Raw genomic sequence first — 20,048 nt, forward strand, 5'->3', positions numbered from 1 at the left:
ATCTGGTCAAAAGCCACATGAAGAGTATCTAATTTGCAAATAAAGGAATATAATTGTATAAAACAATAAAGTTTCATCTAATATTCAGCAAATTTGCAAAGGAGATAAGAGAGTCAATGTGGTAATGCTGTGCAAAAACAGGTATATTAATACATATTGATGGAAATATCAAATTATCCAACTTTTCTGGATAATAATTCAGAACTATAATAGAAAAATTAAATTATTCATAACCTTGCCCCAATTTTACCAATACTCGGTATGTATGCTGAAGAGATCAAAGGCTAAGTGAGGTAAGAGAAATGATATGTGGAAGAGAGCCTGTGGAAATAGGGTTATATTAAAATAGATTATTGAAAAAAATTGTGGAGACATATCATTAACTTAAAATAAGAAAAGAAACAAAAAATTCTAGTTTTTTAAATATTCTAGAAATAAATAAATAAATGCAGGCAAATACCAAATTAACTCTTACAACTTTAAATTTGAATAAACTAAAAAAATGTGATCAAAAAAGAGAGTGACAAAATGGATAAGAAAACAAAACTCTACAACCAATGGCTAATAAGAAAGAAATTTAATATTCAAAAAAATACTAAGAATATAAATGAGGGGCTACAATTATTCTATCAGAAAAGTCAAAAAATCATTTTATCAACAGATCCTTAAAGAAATTATATTGGTTAAAGGAATCACACACAACAAGTATCAACATTATATCTATATGATCCAAGTTCCATAGCTAATTTCAGAAAGGAAAAATTAACTAAATTGCCAAAAGACATAGATAGTAACACAATGATAATAGGAAACTTTAATATTCCTCCTTTGATGTTGTAAAATTTAATTAAAAGATAAACTTGGAATTGAATGAATTATTGAAGGATTTAGAGCTTAAAGACTTGTAGTACCTCCTGAATGGAACCATTAAGGAATATACTTATTTTCAACACTTTTGGTATTTATACAAAAATTTTACTATGTGCTAATACTAAACACATCCTTTATAGATCATAAAACAATAAAAATAATTATCTTGGGGGAAGCATTGACCAATATTGTTAATATGCATCCAAAAATTTTAACTAAAATCTTATCAAAGGGAATACAGGAATATATCCAAAATGTCACTCATAATGACCAAGTTAGATTATACTAGGGAAGAAAGGATTGTCAACATGATTAATTACATTAAAGGCAAAAAGATCCTAAACTACATGATTAACTCAAAAAAGGCAGAAAAATCCTTGATAAAGTACAATACTCATTTGGTAAAAAAAAAAAAAAAAAGATAATGAAGAAGATATGTTTGAAAAAAATCTGTCTAAAAGCAAAATCAAGCACTATAGACAATGAGGATACACTACAATCTTTACTAATGAAGGAGCAAATAAATAATTTCCAATTTCCCTTCTGTGATTTGATAAAGTCCTACAAATGCAATAAGACAACAGAAAAAAAAATTCAAGGCATAAAGATAAACAAAGAGGATATAAAAACCTGAGGGAAGAAGCAGAGAAAATGAGATAAATAATAGCCTCTGAAAAGTATCAGAATAAAAAAATAAACCAAAATAAACATTTTATATAAGTAAAAAATGAAAGATACAATAATAGAAAAAGAAGTCCTATTCAAGATAAGCACAAAATACCTTAAAACATTTTTAAACTAGCCTACTGAAGTGAAAATAATACTTTTAGAGTTTCAATTACAAAGAGGTTCTCAAATAGACAAAAAAAAAAAAGACAACTTAAGTTTCTGGAAGAATATTCAGTGCTCATGACTGGGCCATGCCAAAAAAATAAAATTCTTCAAGTGACTAGGAGAAAAACCTTCAAATATACAATAAAGTAAAATAAGATACCATAAAATGATTCTGCCCCCCCACCTGAAACAGCAGGAGGGAATGGAATGATGTATTCCAAAAAGCAAAGAAGATAAAACACAAGGTAACCTACCCTGCAAAACTGAGCCTAATCATTGTGTAAAAAGTGGACGTTCAATACAAAAGAGACATTCAAAGTATTCCTAGAAAAAAATATGAATTATTTTATTTTCATGCACCCCAGAAAACAAATATACAGAAAAGGTTAAATGAATACAGAAACTAAGGACAACAAAATAACAACAAAACAAACCAATAATAAATTTCAATGTGAAAGTATACAAGGAGACAAAGTTAAAAGCAGAAGTCAAATAGAAGTGATGATAGAGAAACAGGACTGAAACATTTGCAGCGGGGGGGGGGGAGAAGAGATATGGGAGGGGAACGGCAGACAGAGAAACAGAGACAGCGAGAGACAAAAGAGACAGAGAGGGAGAGGAGCAGAGGGAGAGAGAGACAGAGACAGAGAGAGAGAGAATATTACATAATGGAAGTACAAATAAAGTGAGAAAGATGGGGAGTATGTGAGAGACCCTAATCAAGTCAAAAGCTCATGTTGAAAAGAAAATCATTCCTATAGTCTAAGAGGAAGAAAATAGCCCACAGAAGAATGAGTGAAGAGAAAAAGCAGAGATTGATACAAAGGGAAAGAAAGTGGAAAATTTGTTTCGGTGATGGTAAAGGGTGCTGCTGAGGAATGATCCTATGGGAAAAGAGAAATTCGATAAAGGGATCTTATTTTATAAAGGTGGACCTTACAATGGGTATAAGCTATAGGAGATTCACACTTAGACAGACCACTCAACCTAACCCAGAAGAAGACGAATCAGAGCTCCTGCAGGCAACTGACAAGAAGAGTGAGAGTTCATAGACCCAAGAATATTATAAGACAAATGGTGTGGTGGAGAAGAACATGGGGAAGGCAAAGATTAATTAATTATCAATTGCACAATGAGACACAGAAAAATACCTACCATGGAATGTCTTCTCTTTCAGAAATTGACACTCCTAAAAATGAGTCAGCACTAAAAAAAAAAAAAAAAAACTGAGGTAATATATACAATGCAATAACATGGAAACTATTTAGAAGTGGAAGCCCAAAATAGGCATCATAGAAGCTTTAATTCTATGAAGAATATAGAGACTAAAGAAGGACTAAATAAGAATGAGGGCCATAAATGAAAGGATAAAAATCTAGAATAGACAGAAAGAGATAAATAATGAAGAGAATGAGAAAAAGAAATTTTCTTTAGACAAATATGCAGAAAATGAAATTTTAAGTACTAACAAGTTGAAGGGGAGGAAAAGAGTAGGCACTTTACTTGACTGCTTAACTGAGAGGAGAAAAAAAGAGGGAAAGAAATAAAAACTAGATAAAAGCAAGAAGGAGAAAAGTAGTAGTAAGTTGAGTAAAACTAGGGAAAGAAGTAACAAATGGAAGGACTTGAGTGAAAGGAGGAAGGTGTGGGGGAAAGAGCTGGTTGAAATACGGGTGCCATAAAGATTAAGTTAAAATAACAGAAGAGACATAGGACTGTGTTTACAGAGTAAGATGGGAAATTGTAAATAGGAATAAAAACACAATATTACAAGCAAATGGAGAAAAATATAAACTTAATTCTCATAACTTTAAAAATGATTTATTGAACAATACAATAAAATTTTTAAAGTGAGAGAATGCACTTTTTTAAAAGCCCACAATTTTTTTTTGCCTACAAGAAACAAATTTACAAAATAAAAATAGAAACAGAATAAAAATAAAGGACTGGAAACAAATTTTACTATGCATCAGATAAGCCCAAATAAACAGAAGTTATAATGCTACTATCAGAGCAAAAAAAAAAATCCCAACATAAAGAAAGATAAACAAGGAAACTATGTTATGCTGAAAGGTAATAGCAACAACAAATCAATATCGGTATTAAACATATATGCTCCCAATGCCTTAACATATAAATTCACAGATTAAAACTTAACTAAATTACAGGAAGACATAGAGAGTGACACAACAATGGAAGGAGAATTCAGTATTCCTTTCTCAGTTTTGCATATGTCTAATGCAAAGATAAATGCAAGGAAAAATATAGAACTGAATATATTGATGTAAAAAATAAAGTTAAAAGAATCCACCAGTCACCTCCTGAAAAAGATCCTAAAATGAAAACTCAAAAGAATATTGTAGCCAAATTCTATAATTATCAGGTCAAGGAGAAAATACTGCAAGCAGCCAGAAACAATTTAAATATCACAGAACCATAGTCAGGATTGTGCAGGACTAAAGAATCAAAGGACTTGGAATATGATATTTCAGAAGGCAAAGGAGCTTGGATTATAATCAATAATCAACTACCCAGACAAATTGAGTATAATCTTTCAGGGGAAAAGATAGATATTCGGTGAAATAGGGGACTTTCAATCGCTCCTGATGAAAAAAACAGAGCTGAACAGTAAATTTGATCTTCAAATATAAGACTCGAGAGAAGCATAAAAAGTTAAACAAGAAAGAAAAAAATCATATTATTCAATAAGGTTAAACTGTTTAAATCCCTACATGGGAAGATACTTGTAACTCTTGAGAATGGTGTCTTTATCATGGCATTTAGAAGGATTATACCTAGACAGAGGGTTGGGGGTAGAAGTTGACTTTCATGTGATGATTAAAAATAATTAATTAAGGGGTGAAAAAATATTGTATTGGAAGAAGAGGAAATAGGGAGGCAAAATAGAGTAAATTACATCACATGAAGAGGCACAAAGACCTAGTACATTAGAGGGAAAGAAGGGAAGGAGGTAGACATTGTTTGAACCTTACTCTCATTGGCTCAAAGAAGGAATAACACACATTCAGTTGGTTATAGAAATCTATCTTACTCTACTTGGAAGAAGGAGGAGAAAGGGGAAAGAAAAGGGAGAGAGATGTATAGAAGGGAGGGAAGAAGTAGTAGGAGAAAGGTGAAAGAAAAGGAAGGGGACTGATAGAAGTGAAGGCAGACTGAGGGAAGCAGTGGTCAAAAGAAAAACACTAGTGAGGAGGCAAAGAGTGAAAGGAGAGAGAAAAGAATAAATGGGGAGGAAAATAAGATGGAAAGAAAGACATAGTAATCATAACAATGAGTGTGAGTGGAATGAACTCTACCATAAAAAAGAAACAGGTAGCAGAGTAGATTAAAAAGCATAATCATACAATATGTTGTTTACAAAAAAAAACAGAGATACACACAGAGGAAAGGTAAAAAGGCTGAAGCACAATATATTAGGCTTTAGCTGAAGTAAAAAAAAAAGAAAGCAAGAGTAGCAATCCTGATCTCAGACAAAGTGAAAACAAAAATAGATCTAATTAAAGGTATAAGGAAGGAAATTACATCTTCCTAAAAGTTACCATAGACAATGAAGCAATATCAATACCAAACACATATGCACCAAATGCTATAGCATCAAAATTCTTAGAGGAGAAGGTAAGGGAGGTATAGGAAGAAGTAGACAGCAAAATTATACTAGTGGGAGCCTTCAACCACCCCTCTCAGAACTAAATAAATCTAACCACAAAATAAACCAGAAAGAAGTTAAGGGGGTGAATAGAACTTTAGAAGTTAGATATGGTAGAACTCTGGAGAAAACTGAATGGGAATAGAAAAGAATATACCTTATTCTCAGCCATAGATGACACCTACACAAAAATTGACCATGTAGTAGGGCATAAAAACTTCAGAATCCAATGCAGAAAGGCAGAAATATTAAATGCATCCCCTTCAGATCATGATGCAATAAAAATTACATGTAATAAAGGACCATGGAAAGATAGACTAAAAATGAATTGGAAGCCAAATAAACTAAGTCTAAAGAATGAGTGGGTCAAACAACAAATCATAGAAACAATAAATAATTTCATCAAAAAGAATGACAATAATGAGACAACATACCAAAACTTATGGGATGCAGCCAAAGTGGTTCTTAGAGGAATTGCTATACCTCTAAATGCTTATATGAATAAAATAGAGAAAGAAGAGATCAATGAATCGGGCATGTAACTAAAAAAGCTAGAAAAAGAACAAATTTAAAATCCTCAATTAAATACCAAGTTAGAAATTCTGAAAATCAAAGTAGAGATTAATAAAATTGAAATTAAGAAAACTATTGAGCTAATAAATAAAACTAAAAGCTGGTGTTATGAAAAAAATACATAAACTTTGGTTAATCTGATTTTTAAAAAGCAAAATGAAAACCAAATAACCAACATCAAAAATTAAAAGGGTGAATTCACCACCAATGAAGAGGAAATTAAAACAATAATTAGGAGCTATTTTGACAAACTGTATGCCAAGATGTCTGACAATCTAAGTGAAATGGATGAATATTTATAAAAATATAAATTGCCCAAATTAACAGAAGAGGAAATAAAATACTTCAATAAGAGCATTTCAGAAAAAGAAATTGAACAAGCATCAAAGAACTCCCTAAGAAAAAATCTCCAGGGTCAGATGTATTTACAAGTGAATTCTATCAAACATTTAAAGAATAGTTCATTCCAACACTATATAAACTACTTGGAAAAGTAAGTAAAAGAGTCCTACCAAATTCTTTTTATGATACAAATATGGTGCTGTTACCTAAACCAGGAAGAGCCAAAACAGAGAAAGAAAATTATACACCAATTTCTCAAATGAATATAGATGCAAAAATTTTAAATAAAATATTAGCAAAGCTATTACTTCAAATTATCACTAGGATAATACACTATGACCAAGTGGGATTTATACTAAAGAATACAGGGCTGCTTCAATACGAGGAAAACTATCAGCATAATTTACCATATCAATAGTAACATTAACAGAAATCATATGATTGTCTCAATAGATTCAGAAAAAGCTTTTGACAAAATACAACATCCATTCCTATTAAAAACACTAGAGATCATAGGAATCAATGAAGTTTTCCTTAAAATGATAAGTATCATCTATCTAAACCATCAGCATGCATTATGTGTAATGAGGATAAGCTAGAAGCATCCCCAGTACAATCAGGGGTGAAATAAGGATATCCATTATCACCACTGTTATTCAATATTGTACTAGAAATGTTAGTTTTGGCAATAAGAGAAGAAAAAGAAATTGAAGAAATTAGAATAGGCAATGAAGAAACAAAACTATCACTCTTTGTGGATGATATGATGGTATACTTAGAGAATCCTAGAGAATCAACTAAAAGAACTACTTAAAATAAGTAATAACTTTAGCAAAGTTACAGGATATAAAATGAACCCACATAAATATTGGCATTTCTATATATTACTAACAAAGCCCAACAGCAATAGATAAAAAGAGAAATTCTATTTAAAGTAACTGTAGACAACATAAAATATTTGGGAGTCTACCTGCCAGGATAAACCCTGGAACTGTATGAATATAATTACAAAACCCTTTTCACACAAATAAAGACAGATCTAAATATCAGTTGCTCATGGGTAGGCTGAGCTAATGTAATAAAAATGACAATTCTACCTAAATGTATTTATTTATTCGGCACCATAGCAATCAAACTACCAAAAAATTATTTTATACAGCTAGGAAAAAATAATAATGAAATTCATCTGGAAAAATAAAAGTCCAGAATATCAAGGGAACCAATGTAAAGAAATGCAAGGGAAGTGGCCCAGCTCTACCAGACCTAAAACTGCATTATAAAACAGCAAGCATCAAAACTACTTAGTACTGGCTAAGAAATAGAATGGTGGATCAATGGAATAGTTTAAGTATGCAAGACACATATGCAAGTTTATGTCAATGACTATGCTAATCTACTATTTGATAAATCCAAAGACTCCAGCTTTTGGGATAAGAAATCCCAATTTAACAAAAACTGCTGTGAAAACTGGAAAAGAGTATGGCAAAAACTTGGCATAGACCAACATCTTACACCTTATACCAAGATAAAGTCAAAATTGGTACATGATTTAGATATAAAGAACGAGACTATAACTAAACTAAGAGGGCAAGGAATAGTATATCTGTCAGATCTATGGAGAACAAAAGAATTTATGACCAAAAAGAGATAGAAAACATTATGAAATGCAAAATGGATAACTTTGATTACATTAAATTAAAAAGGTTCTGCATGAACAAAGTCAATGCAACCAAGATTAGAAGGGAAGCAGAAAGCTGGGAAACAATTTTTACAGCTAATATCTCTGATAAAAACCTCATTCATAAAATATAGAAAATGGAGTCAAATTTATAAGAATACAAGTCATTCCCCAATTGATAAATGGTCAAAGGATATGGATAGCCAGTTTTCAGATGAAGAAATTAAAGCTATCTATAGTTAGATAGGAAAATGCTCTAATTCACTATTGATCAGAGAAATGCAAATGCATTTGCATCAAATGCCAATTTGAGGTACCACATCACACCTAGCAAATTGGCTAACATGACAAAACAGGAACATGATAAATGTCAGAGAAGACGTGGGAAAATTGGAACACTAATGCATTGTTGGTGGAATTGTGAACTGATCCAACCATTCTGGAGAGCAATTTGTAACTATGCCCAAAGAGCTATAAAAATGTGCATACCCTTTGACCCAGCAATACCATTTCAAGGGCTACATCTCAAAGAGATCATAAAAATGGGAAAAGGACCCACATGTACAAAAATATTTCTAGCAGTTATTTTTGTGGTGGCAAAGAATTGGAAATTGAAGGGATGCCCATCAATTGTGAAATGGCTGAACAGGTTGGGGTATATGATTGTGATGGAATACTACTGTGCTATAAGAAACAATGAGCCAAATGGTTTCAGAAAGACCTGGGAAGACTTATGTGAATTGATACAAATTGAAGTGAGCAGAACCAAGAGAGTATTGTATACAGTAACATCAACATTTACTATGACCAACTTTGATGGACTTAGCTCTTCTCAGCAATGCAATGATCTAAGTCAATTTCAAAAGATTCATGATGGAAAATGCTATCCATATCCAGAGAAAGAACTACAGAGTCTGAATGCAGATCAAAGTATAATATTTTCTCTTTTTTGTTCTTTTTGTTTTTTCTTTCCCCTGGTTTTTCCCTTTTGTTCTGATTCTTCTTTCACAATATGACTAACATGGAAATATATTTAATATGATCATACATTTATATCCTCTATCAGATTGCATGCTATTTTGGAAAGGGGGAAAAGTAGGGAGGGGGGAAAATTTAGAACTAAAAATCTTATGAAAGTGAATGTTGAAAACTATCTCTACATGTCATTGGAAAAAATAAAATGCTATTAAGTGGGGGGGGAGAAAATGAGGGTACATGCATGAATTTGACCACATGTTGGGAATCAGTTTGCACTCATACTGAACCCTTGTAGTAATTTGGAAACAATTTGATAACAGGTTAAGAATCAGTGAAAATACATTTCACTTAGTCAGAAGCAGAGTTTGATGTAATCATTGTATAAATATTTAGCTTAAAAAGAACAAGATCTCCCACTGCATCCAGGGCCATCTCCAATCATCCTAATCTATATCTTGCCACTGGACCCTGATGGCTCCTGAGAAAAAAGTGAGGCTCATGACTGTGCACAGCTCTCCCTCACTTAAATCCAATTCACTTGCATGTCATGGCAATACCTCTCTGATGTTATGGTCCTCTTTGGGAACAAAAGACAAACAACAACCTCTATGAGAGTAGTATGAGCTGCCCCACTGCAGACCCAACTGGAACTAGCCAGTTGGTCAACACAACTCTTTCTGTCTTTCTTTCTTCTCTCACCACATAGGGTATCATAGCCTTACCTGCAGGTGTGCTGCCCAAAGGAAAATAAATTTTGATCATTGAAAGCTCAGAAGATGTCTTGGGGTTTACAGGCTAGATTTCTTTCTTAAGCACCATGCCTTAAAACCAAATCACTCTGGCTCTTGTTGATTGGCCAACAATAGGTCCCAGGCCAAGGCTACTTGGTCATTGTTTGGGCCCTGATTGGCTCAGAGTAAACACAAATAGCAATTGTTTCTGTTTTGGCCAGAAACCCTGAGGGTCTTCTTCCTCTCTCAGATCTAATTTTTTTTTAAAAAGAGGCCATTCTTTACCCCGTTTCTTAATAACCCTTAATCACTGAATGAGCTCTGCCTCAGTCAGACTGAGACCTCTTAAAGATCTTAGCTTGAAAAAGGCAAGATGTCCCACTGCTTCCTGGGCCATTTCCAGTTGTCCTGATCCACATCTGGCCACTGGACCCAGATGGTGTCCTGAGGAGAAAGTGAGGCTGGTGACTTTGCACAACCCTCCATCACTTAAATCCAATTCATTTGTATATCATGGCATCACCTCCCTGATGTCATGACCCACTTTGAGAGGGAAGGACAAACAACAGCATGAAGCCAAAATTGTTACAATTACATCAATGATGTATTACTGTTTTGAATCACTGCAAAAATAAAACTATAGTCTTTCCAACTTGCATGTGCTTATCACAGAGTAATATGTGTGTGTATGTGTGTGTGCATGTAACATAATTAGGCAATCATTTACTACTTAAGGAGTCATTAAATAATTATTAGAACAACCCTTTTAGACAATCAAAAACTTTCAAGGGATTTCCAATCCACTAAATGGGAGCCACTATCATAGACAATGTTGTACATTCAAACCACAAACTGCCTTTTAGACATTGCAAATTAAATGTCCAGTTTGTATATTGAGTTCAGTATGTCCAAATTATGTGTCATTTTAACTGTCTCAAACTTACCAATTTTATGGATTGCCAATTTTCAGTTGAGGGCAATCCCAACCTTTCATTTAATGAAGTTCATAACCCGAGAGTCATCCACAACACCCCTCTCTGTTGCAACCCATATGTCCAATCAGTTCTCAAGTGTTGCTTTTTTTTTCTTTTTTCCAGGTTTTTTTTTTTATTTTGGGAGCTTATTTATGGATAGTTCAATTTATTTTTCAGAGATTGAGTTATTTAAGTACTCTATTACTTGTTCTGTTCATCTGGGCACCTTATATTTTTATAAATATTCATCCATTTCATTTACATTGTCAGTTTATTGGCCTATGATTAGGCAAAATTTATTTCTAAGAAATTCCTTAATTTCTTTAGTGTATATAAATTTGCTCTTTTCTTTCTTTCTAAACTCTGCTTTTCATTTTTCTTTTTGAAAAATCCAATTAGCTATCATTTATCTATTATTTGGGTGTTTTGTTTTGGTTTGGGGTTTTTTTTGGTTTTGTTTTTTTTTTTTTTTTTTCAGAAAGCCAGATCCTAGTTTTACCTATTGATTTGCTGGGTTAGACTTTGTGTTGTTGTTTGGTTTGGTTTTTTGCTTTCAATTTCGTTAATCTGTTTCTTGATTTTTTTAGAATTTCTTTTTTGGTGTGTAATTGACGGAGCTAATTTATTGGTTTTCTAGGTGCATTCCAATTTATTGTTCTGGATTTTCTTTTTTTTTGATAAAAGTATTTGGAGATATAAAATTTCCCCTAAGGACTTCTTTGACAGCACCCCAGAATTTTATGTATGTTGTTTAATTGTCATCATGTTTAATGAAATTATCAAGTGTTTCTAGGATTTGTTTTTGTACCTACCCATTCTTGATTTTTTTTAAATGCCATGTACATCTTAAAAATATATATATATACACTTTTTAATTGCCATTCATTAATCCCCAGAGATCTATTATATTTAACTTTAACAAAATTCTAATCAGAGCCTTAATTACTTGTGTTTTTGGTTAGACTTATCTAGGTCTGGAAAAAGATAAATGGAGGTCAACCACTATTAAAATTTACTTTCTTTTTCTATCTGTAACTAATTTAACTTCTCCTTTATGTATTTAGATACTATGCCAATTAATGTTTACATATTTACTATTGATATTAATTTTTCATCTATGGTACCTTTCAGTAAAATGAGGTGTCTACATTTATCTTTTTTAATCACATCTATTTTTACACTTTCTTTGCTTGAGATGATGGCTCTTGTCCTTTCTACTTCAGCTGAATCATAAAAGATTCTCTTCCATTTCCATATTTTTTAACTCTGTGTAAATCTTCATGTTTTAAGTGTGTTTACTATTAAAAATAAGATATCATTGGCTCCTGCTTTCTCATCCATTCTTCTATCTACTTTTAAAATTTTTTTTTACTTTGTGAGTGAGTTTAGCCTATTTATATTCACAGTTTTGATCATTAACTGTGTATTTTCCTCACCCTATTCTCTTATATTTTTGTCTTTTTTCTGCCCAATCTTTTTTATATATCATATTCATGGTTGTGCTATACTATTACAGAACTCAATGATGTATCAAACATCTAGGCAACTAAAGGGGCAATGGATGAGCAAAGAGCATATTAAAGTAGGCTTCAGGATATGATCAACAATGATTTGTGGGCATAGAGTAGTGTAAACTATAACACACAGAAAATGATCAGAGAAGGCAGGGGGGTTGCCATGAAAGGAAAGCAAACAGGCACAAATGGGCAGCCTGAGTAATGCACTGGTACCCATGAAATGTTAAAAGACAAGAAGAAAGACCTCCAGTTTATTGTGTAGAACTTCCCTGGGGGACTTATGGCATCACACAGACAGAAATCACACAGGATGGTGAGGCATAGATGAGTTACAGGCTAGGTAAGTGAAAGGAATGTCCCATGAATGAGATTAAAAATCTATCAATGTCTAGATGTGACATAAAGGAAGTAAACTTGGGAAAGAAAGTCAGAAAAAAGGAACAGAAGATCTCAGGGTTCCCTGGGATATAAAATGATTGAAAATCCCATGAAAACTTACTATCCCTCAGGAAGCCCTCCATAGCTTCTCCCCCTTAGATCCCTTAGGTGATATAAAAAGGAACAAGAAGATGTCAGGGGCCTTGCCCCATGCTACTATTTGACAACTCTGTTTGATACTGTGGCTGCACTTTCCTGTCTCTGTGGAGACCAACTCTTATATCTGGCCACTGGGCTCAGATAGCTCCCAATGAGAAAGTGAGGCTGGTGACTTTGCACAGTCCTCCCTCACTTAAATCCAATTCACCTTCATGTCATGCCATCAACTCCCTGATATCGTGGTCCTCTTTGAGAACCAAGGATAAACAGCAACATCTATGAGTAGAAAAGTCCACTGGGGACCAAACTTCCAGTTGGGCAACATGGCTTGCTGTCTTTCTTTTTTCCTTTCTTCCCTTCTATCTTTCTTCTCTCTCCACATAGGGTATCACACCCTTACCTGCAAATGCTCTACCCAAAGGGAATGTAAATTTTAATCTCTGAAATTTGTTTTTGTTTTTTTTTTCTCTTAAACACTAGCCTTAACTTCAAATCAGCCAGGCTTTCATTGATTGGACAACAATGTGTGACAGTCCAAGCCCTACTTGGTCATTGTTTGGGCCCTAATTGGCTCAGAATGAATGTAAACAATGAATGTTTCTATTTTGATCAGAAACCCTGAGGGTCTTCCCCTCCCAGATCTACTTTTTTAAGCCCATTCTTGTCTTATTGAGCCTTAATCACTGAATTGGCACTGCCTCAGTCAAACTGAGACTTCTTAAAGACCTTAGATGAACCATCTCCAGTTGTCTTGATCCATATCTGGTCACTGGACCCAGATGGCTCCTGAGGACAAAGTGAGGCTGGTGACTTTGCATAGTCCTCCCTCACTTAATTCCAATTCACTTAGATGTCATGACATCACCTCCCTGATGTCCTGGTCCTCTTTTAGAAGGAAGGATAAACAGCGGCAATGGACACCAACAACAACACTGTGTATTTACATTTTAGGGTTGATGTGGGGGAAAGGGACGTTGTTTTTGTATAATGGTGATTACATGGTAGATTCATTACTTACTTTGAATCTTAATCCCCAAGGAACCTTTTGTTTGTATACTCAATTCCCCAAATGCCTTTTGGAGACTGAGCAGATAAAATGAGAAGAAATTCATCTTCCTGCCCAGACATGTGACACCTTCTCATCTGAAGGATACAGAAGCAAGTGCTAATAACATTACCTCCCTCTTACAGAAGTCCAGGCTTCCTTTCAGCTTCAAGGCAAGATTGATGACTTTTAAAAATGGTACAGGATCTCTAATTCATAATCATTTAGAGATAATTATGAGAGAGATTAGCCCAGGAGCTTTGGGCATTCTGGTCAATGGGAATCACATAAACAGTTTCCTGTAAAGTGATGTCCTGGAGCCCAGAGATCATTTCAACAAAAATGTCTACAGTCAGGATCTGTGAAGTAAACCTGTAAAGAGCATTAGAGATCATCTAATCCAACCTCATTACTTGCAGGTGAGGAACTTGGAAATCAGAGAGGTGAAGTGATATATCTAATGTCACACAAGTCATTAGTAATAGCTCGAAGTTTTCAAATCAATTTGACCTTCCAATCATACCATGCTACCATCATTTCGCTGCACTCTATTTGCAGCTTTGAGTCACAGCAAGGACTTTCAGGATTATTCTGGCCACTGATGTCATGAAGCACTGTCAGAAATGTAAGTATGGCAACAATTTATTAGGTCACATAATTTCCTTCTTTTGGATCTAGCACAATCAAATTTATATGGCTATTTCCCTCACACAAAAGATTTAGGTGGAGGCAGCTAGGTGGCACAGTGGATAGAGTACCAGCCCTGAATTTAAGAGGACCTGAGGTCAAATCAGGCCTCAGACACATAATACTTACTAGCTGTGTGGCCCTGGGCAACTCACTTAACCCCATTGCCTAGCCAAAAAAAAAAAAAAGATTTAGGAGACACAATGGGTAGAGCACTGGGCCTGAAGTCAGGAAGTCCTAAATTTAAATCTAGATTCAAATACCAGGTCACCTTGGACAAATCACTTAACTTCTATCTGCCTCAGGTTCCTCAACTGTGAAAAGAGGATAATAACCCACCTACCTCCTAGGATTGTTGAAAGAACCAAATAAGATCATATTTATAAAGCACTTAGCACACTGACTGACACATAGTAGTTGTGTTGTTTATTTCCTTCTTCCCTACAAAAACCCAATGACCAGACCCACCTGTTTATAATGTCCAAATCTTTAGGAATTACTAGGGCTATCTCAGAGAAATATTCAACCATGATTTCCGAGATGTCCCATTTTACATGGAATAGGAAAACTTTTGAATTTAATACTCTCATTAGAGTTGGGTCACAGAGACAGCTGCACTGACAGTGGATTATGCACTTGCTTCTTTGATGTGAGAAGTGTTAGAAAAGCTTCTCTTTTTCTCAAAACTTCCTTCAGAAATGCCACTGTGCCACCTACTTCCAAAAATTTCACAAGTGAAGATATTTCCTTCCTGTGACACAAATTCCATTGTTTAAAAATGAATGCAACCATGAGTTAGTTGTTTTTAAAAAAAAATCTATCTGAAATAGCTCATTTAAGCATACTAGAAACAGAGAACAAATGTAATATAACAAAGAATTTGAGTTAAAAAGAGTAGGACATTATATTAGATCATTTTTAATAAAGTCTGAAATATCTTATCACATCTCTGTAGGGAGAAAGAATTTGAGATTTTCTTAGGAAAGTAACAACTCAATCACCACTTGAAATGAAATTACCCCCTTAGGAGAAATCATTGATTACATCTTATTGTGAACTCATTTACATGGGACTATGCGATTTAGAGCAGGAAAGAAACTGGAAAACAAAGTAGTACAGTCCACTCATGTAACACATGAAGAAACTGTGGCCCTAACAAATGAAGAACTTTGCCCAAGATAAAAAATTTTAAGAACAGAGGCTGAATTTGAAACTCTGATTTCCAGTGCACATCTTTTCAGACATCACAGGTACAGAAAGTAGATTACTGCAGAATGAGACTCATGTCACTCACAAAAATAAAAAATGAAGGAATTGTACAGAGGATCACAGCCAGGACATATTTGAGACAGTAAGAGGAAAACCTCAGGCAAACTGAATTACAAAGGAAATTGGAAGCATGAATAGAAGGGAGAGGGATCCTGGAGAGCCCCACAATATTTCTCAAGGACAGCCTGTTTACCATCTTGGGTCAGAGGTTCCTAAATTTTACTTCAAAGAGTGTACTAGAAAAAGATACTAAGAAAAAAAAGTCATGTATAGAGGAGTAGAGAAGGAAAGGTGAAGTAATGATTTGAGGAAAATAGAAGGTAGTTTTCAATCAGCCCAGAGTAACAACACCAATAATGATAATAGCTCACATTTAAGGTTTACAAAGATTTTTTTTTTCCAAAACATCCCTGTGCAGTAAGCAGTACAGGTACTGCAACCACCATTTTATAGACAAGGAAATGTGGGTTCAGAGTCACTCATATTATAGAACCAGTAGATGTCCCCTCCAGGATTAGAAACTAGGTCTCTTGACTCCAAGTTCAATTCTCTTGGATGTGGCTAAGGGAAAGGGGAAGGGAAGGGTTTTGAGAGAAGAATAGAATATTTTGACAGTAGATTGTGTTTGAAAGGGCAAAAAAAAATGTTAATTCTAAAGACACATAGAAAAAAATCAATCCTGTTAGAAACTGGAAAAAAGTGGAATATAATGAGGTGAACATATTTAAGACAAAACTTATGTGAGCTGCTTGCTTCTTCTTTCTTCCTGACTCTTATGACTATTATTCTGTTTCCATCCTTGTCTTCAGGCTGAACCTCTCCCTCTCTACTCTCTGTGCAGGTCCATCAGAATTCAAAAGGAGAGGATGAGAAATCACACAGGGATTACATTATTCATTCTACAGGGACTGACAGATGACCCACAGCTACAAGTTTCACTTTTTATCTTTCTATTTCTCAACTATATATTGAGTGTAATTGGGAACCTGACCATCATCATCCTCACCTTGGTGAATCCCCACCTGAAAACACCCATGTATTTTTTTCTGAGAAACTTCTCCTTCTTAGAAATCTCATTTACTACTGCCTGTTTCCCAGGTACCTCTATAGCATATGAACTGGGGACAATACCATTTCCCGTGATGCTGGCTTCACCCAATTATTTTATCATCTTTTTGGGGACAGCAGAGTTCTTTCTTCTGGCCACTAGGTCTTATGACTGCTATGTGGCCATTTGCAAACCTCTGTAGTACACAACTATCAAGAACAGCAAAGTCTGTAACCAGCTCCTGCTGGGTTCCTGGCTATCTGACCTGATGATCATGCTTCCACTACATGGCCTGTGCTTCCAGTTGAAATTCTGTGATTCCAATGCCATTGATCATTTTGGCGGTGATGCATTTCCCCTGCTGAAGATTGTGAGCTCAGACATAGAATTCATAGAGAGGATGGTTTTAATTTTTGCTGTGTTGACACTTATCATCACCTTACTCATCGTGGTTTGGTCCTATGCCTACATTATAAGGACGGTTCTCAGATTCCCTTCTGCCCAGCAATGACAAAAGGCCTTTTCCACCTGTTCCTCCCACATGATTGTTGTCTCCATCACTTAGGGAAGCTTCATCTTCATGTACATGAAACCTTCTGCAAAGGAAGGAGTGGCTTTGAACAAGGTGGTGTCAGTACTAACAACATCTGTCACTCCAGTAATGAACCCCTTTATTTACACTCTGAGGAATAAGGCTTGTACAAGCCTTTAAGGATTTAGTTAAAAGGATTGTGTTTCTCTCCAAGCAGTAAGAGGCTACTGAGATCAAGACACCAAAGGAGAAAGCTTTCCAAGATCTTGCAATTCTTTGCTATTTTCCTTGATAATCATCCCTTAGCTATGAGTTAGACTGTTTAACTTTCCAACCTATTTTCCCCATTCTGGGAGAAAAGGAGACAGAGAGTGACAGAGAGATAGAGAGAGAGATAGAGACAGAGAGAGACAGAGACAGAGACAGAAAGAGAAACACAGAGAGACACAGAGTGAGACAGAGAGAGACAAAGAGACAGAGGTTTGTTAATTTGTTTTTTGCTTCTCTCTTCTTAGGTTCTGCCCTTCTTTCTGACACCTCACTCACCTCCCTCCCCAGGGAAACTTCTCCCTCTACCTACAGATTCAGGTACACCCACCCTCCCAGACTTAATTCCTGCTTTGACATAACATAGCAATAGGAAAGCTGCAAATGACAAAATCATAGAATCCAAAGATTCCCAATTAGAAAGTTCTTTAGAAGTCATGGAGCCCAATTACTTTGCACCAAAATAAATTCCTTTTTTATTGCCAGTGCCCGTACCAGTTATAACATTTCTTGCCTAGATTATCTCCTCTATGTTTAAATTTCCTTTCCACTATCACTGATCCTATCTTGCCTTATCTTTGCTGACTGATTAATCAACCTCCTAGTCCATTCTCTCTCATGATATCCTAACTGATTTTCATCACCATTTCCCTATCACTATCAGGTTGAAGCATCAACCTCTCCTCAGAGATCCTGGAACACCTTAATTATAGTTCTCCTATGCATTTATGTATTCTTTTTTGTTCAGATTTGCACTATAATTATCTATGTGCCTATCCTCCCTTCATAACAAAATTAGAAGCTCCTGGGGGGCAGGTTTATTTATTATCCACTTTCAGGATGCCCTGAACATGCAGCTAAGTTCTTTATGCATACCAGACATTCAATAAAATGTATTTAAATGGAACTGGTCAATGAGAGAAAATACTGAAGTTATTTTCTAACAAAGGGGGTCAGAAGTAAATGAGATCAGATGGACTCTGGCTAGGCAAAGACAGAAAAGTGTGTGGGAGCTGACACTAGGCAAAAACAACTGCAAATTCTGTTCAGACAAGGAGTGATAATAAGAAATTTTTAGATAGTATTCTAATTTTTACGAAGCGCTTTCCATAAATCATCTTATTTGATCCTCACAACCACCTTGTGAAGTAGGTATTACTATGGGTCTTATTTTACCAACTAGCCAACTAAAGTTGATGAAGATTAAGTGATTTACACAACATGGAAGAAAAAATAATATTTTATCCACCTTGTAGGCACAATTTTAGGCACACCAAAAAATTAATTTATCATTGTTTTCAGCCAAGCATTGGTCTTCTTAGAAAACTAAGTGACAAAAAGAGTCTTCTCATGCACTGAAACATTGCTCTCTAATGCAAGACATTTTGGAGTAATATTTACGTCATTGCAAATTCAAAAAAGAAAATTTCACTATATGACAAAACAATTACACAACTCAGGGTAAAGCTAAAGTAAACACTTTAGTTCATCTATCCAAAAAAAAAAGTCACTCAATCTTGGAAAACCATTTTCCTAAAACCCCTCAGTCCCTCTATGACCCCTCCATTCAAGTCATGGAAAAAGAGACTGCTCTACCAAAGTGAATCATAGCCCTAATCCAGGCAAGGTTGATCAGTGAAGAGCCCCTTTCCTTTGTCTTTGCCCAGACACCACCCTAATTAATTCATGAGGGAGGCCTCCCTGGGCTAATCTGAGAAATGGGAAGAGGGTCTCATTTTGGAATTAATAGATAGAAAAAGACTGAGCAGAGTTCTTCTTTCTTATTAGTCCAAAGACTTCAAACAAGGATACTTGTAAAATGTTTCTTAATATTTTTAAAAGTGGATGCAGAATCTTGAGGTGGGAAGAAAAAATGGAGAATGGGGCTTTATATGCTTCCACTTCAGAGTCACATAGTAAAATTCTAAGGCAGGATTTGAAGGTAGGTCTTCCTATCTTAACAAAGTTTAAGGAATGTTAAGCAACTGGTGATTGAAAATAATGAAGCACCTGGGGGAAAACAAGAGCATCTTCAGTGGTACAACTGGTACAGAGTACTTGATTAGTAAAATGTGTACTATATACTATGGAATCCTAAGAGAAATGTGACAACAATTGATACAGAAAACCAAAGCAGATGAGTTGGTCTTTAATCTCATAATGATGAGGCCTCTGGAGGATGAGGAATCTGTATACTCCTCAAGGATGTTTCCCTTCCCTGGGGAATGGAAACACCTGGAGAAAGGAGCGTTATCTTGCTTATTGAAGGGTTCAGGGGTTGAACCCATTGGGTTTTGCATTTCCCGTGGGGTGAAAGTCTATCCTTTATTAGATATCTATTTAGGCTCACTGCTTTCATAGCAGAATTGAGCAGTCCTTTACTCAGTCTGCAGAAACCAAGAAAGGAACCAAATTCTGAAATTCTTAGTACAAATCCTAGATGGAGAAAAAGAAATGCAAAAGATCCAGAAAAACTTACTGCTAAATCTATAATAAATG

General features: G+C 34.9%; 1 pseudogene; it reads left to right on the forward strand.

Annotated features, from left to right (window-relative positions):
• The first annotated feature begins 16,568 nt into the window (after positions 1 to 16,568).
• Positions 16,569 to 17,502, forward strand: LOC114029833 (annotated as a pseudogene).
• The last annotated feature ends 2,546 nt before the right edge of the window (positions 17,503 to 20,048 follow it).

Source organism: Vombatus ursinus, unplaced genomic scaffold, assembly GCF_900497805.2.
Source record: "Vombatus ursinus unplaced genomic scaffold, bare-nosed wombat genome assembly UNPS02005204.1, whole genome shotgun sequence".
NCBI classification, from domain to species: Eukaryota; Metazoa; Chordata; class Mammalia; order Diprotodontia; family Vombatidae; genus Vombatus; species Vombatus ursinus.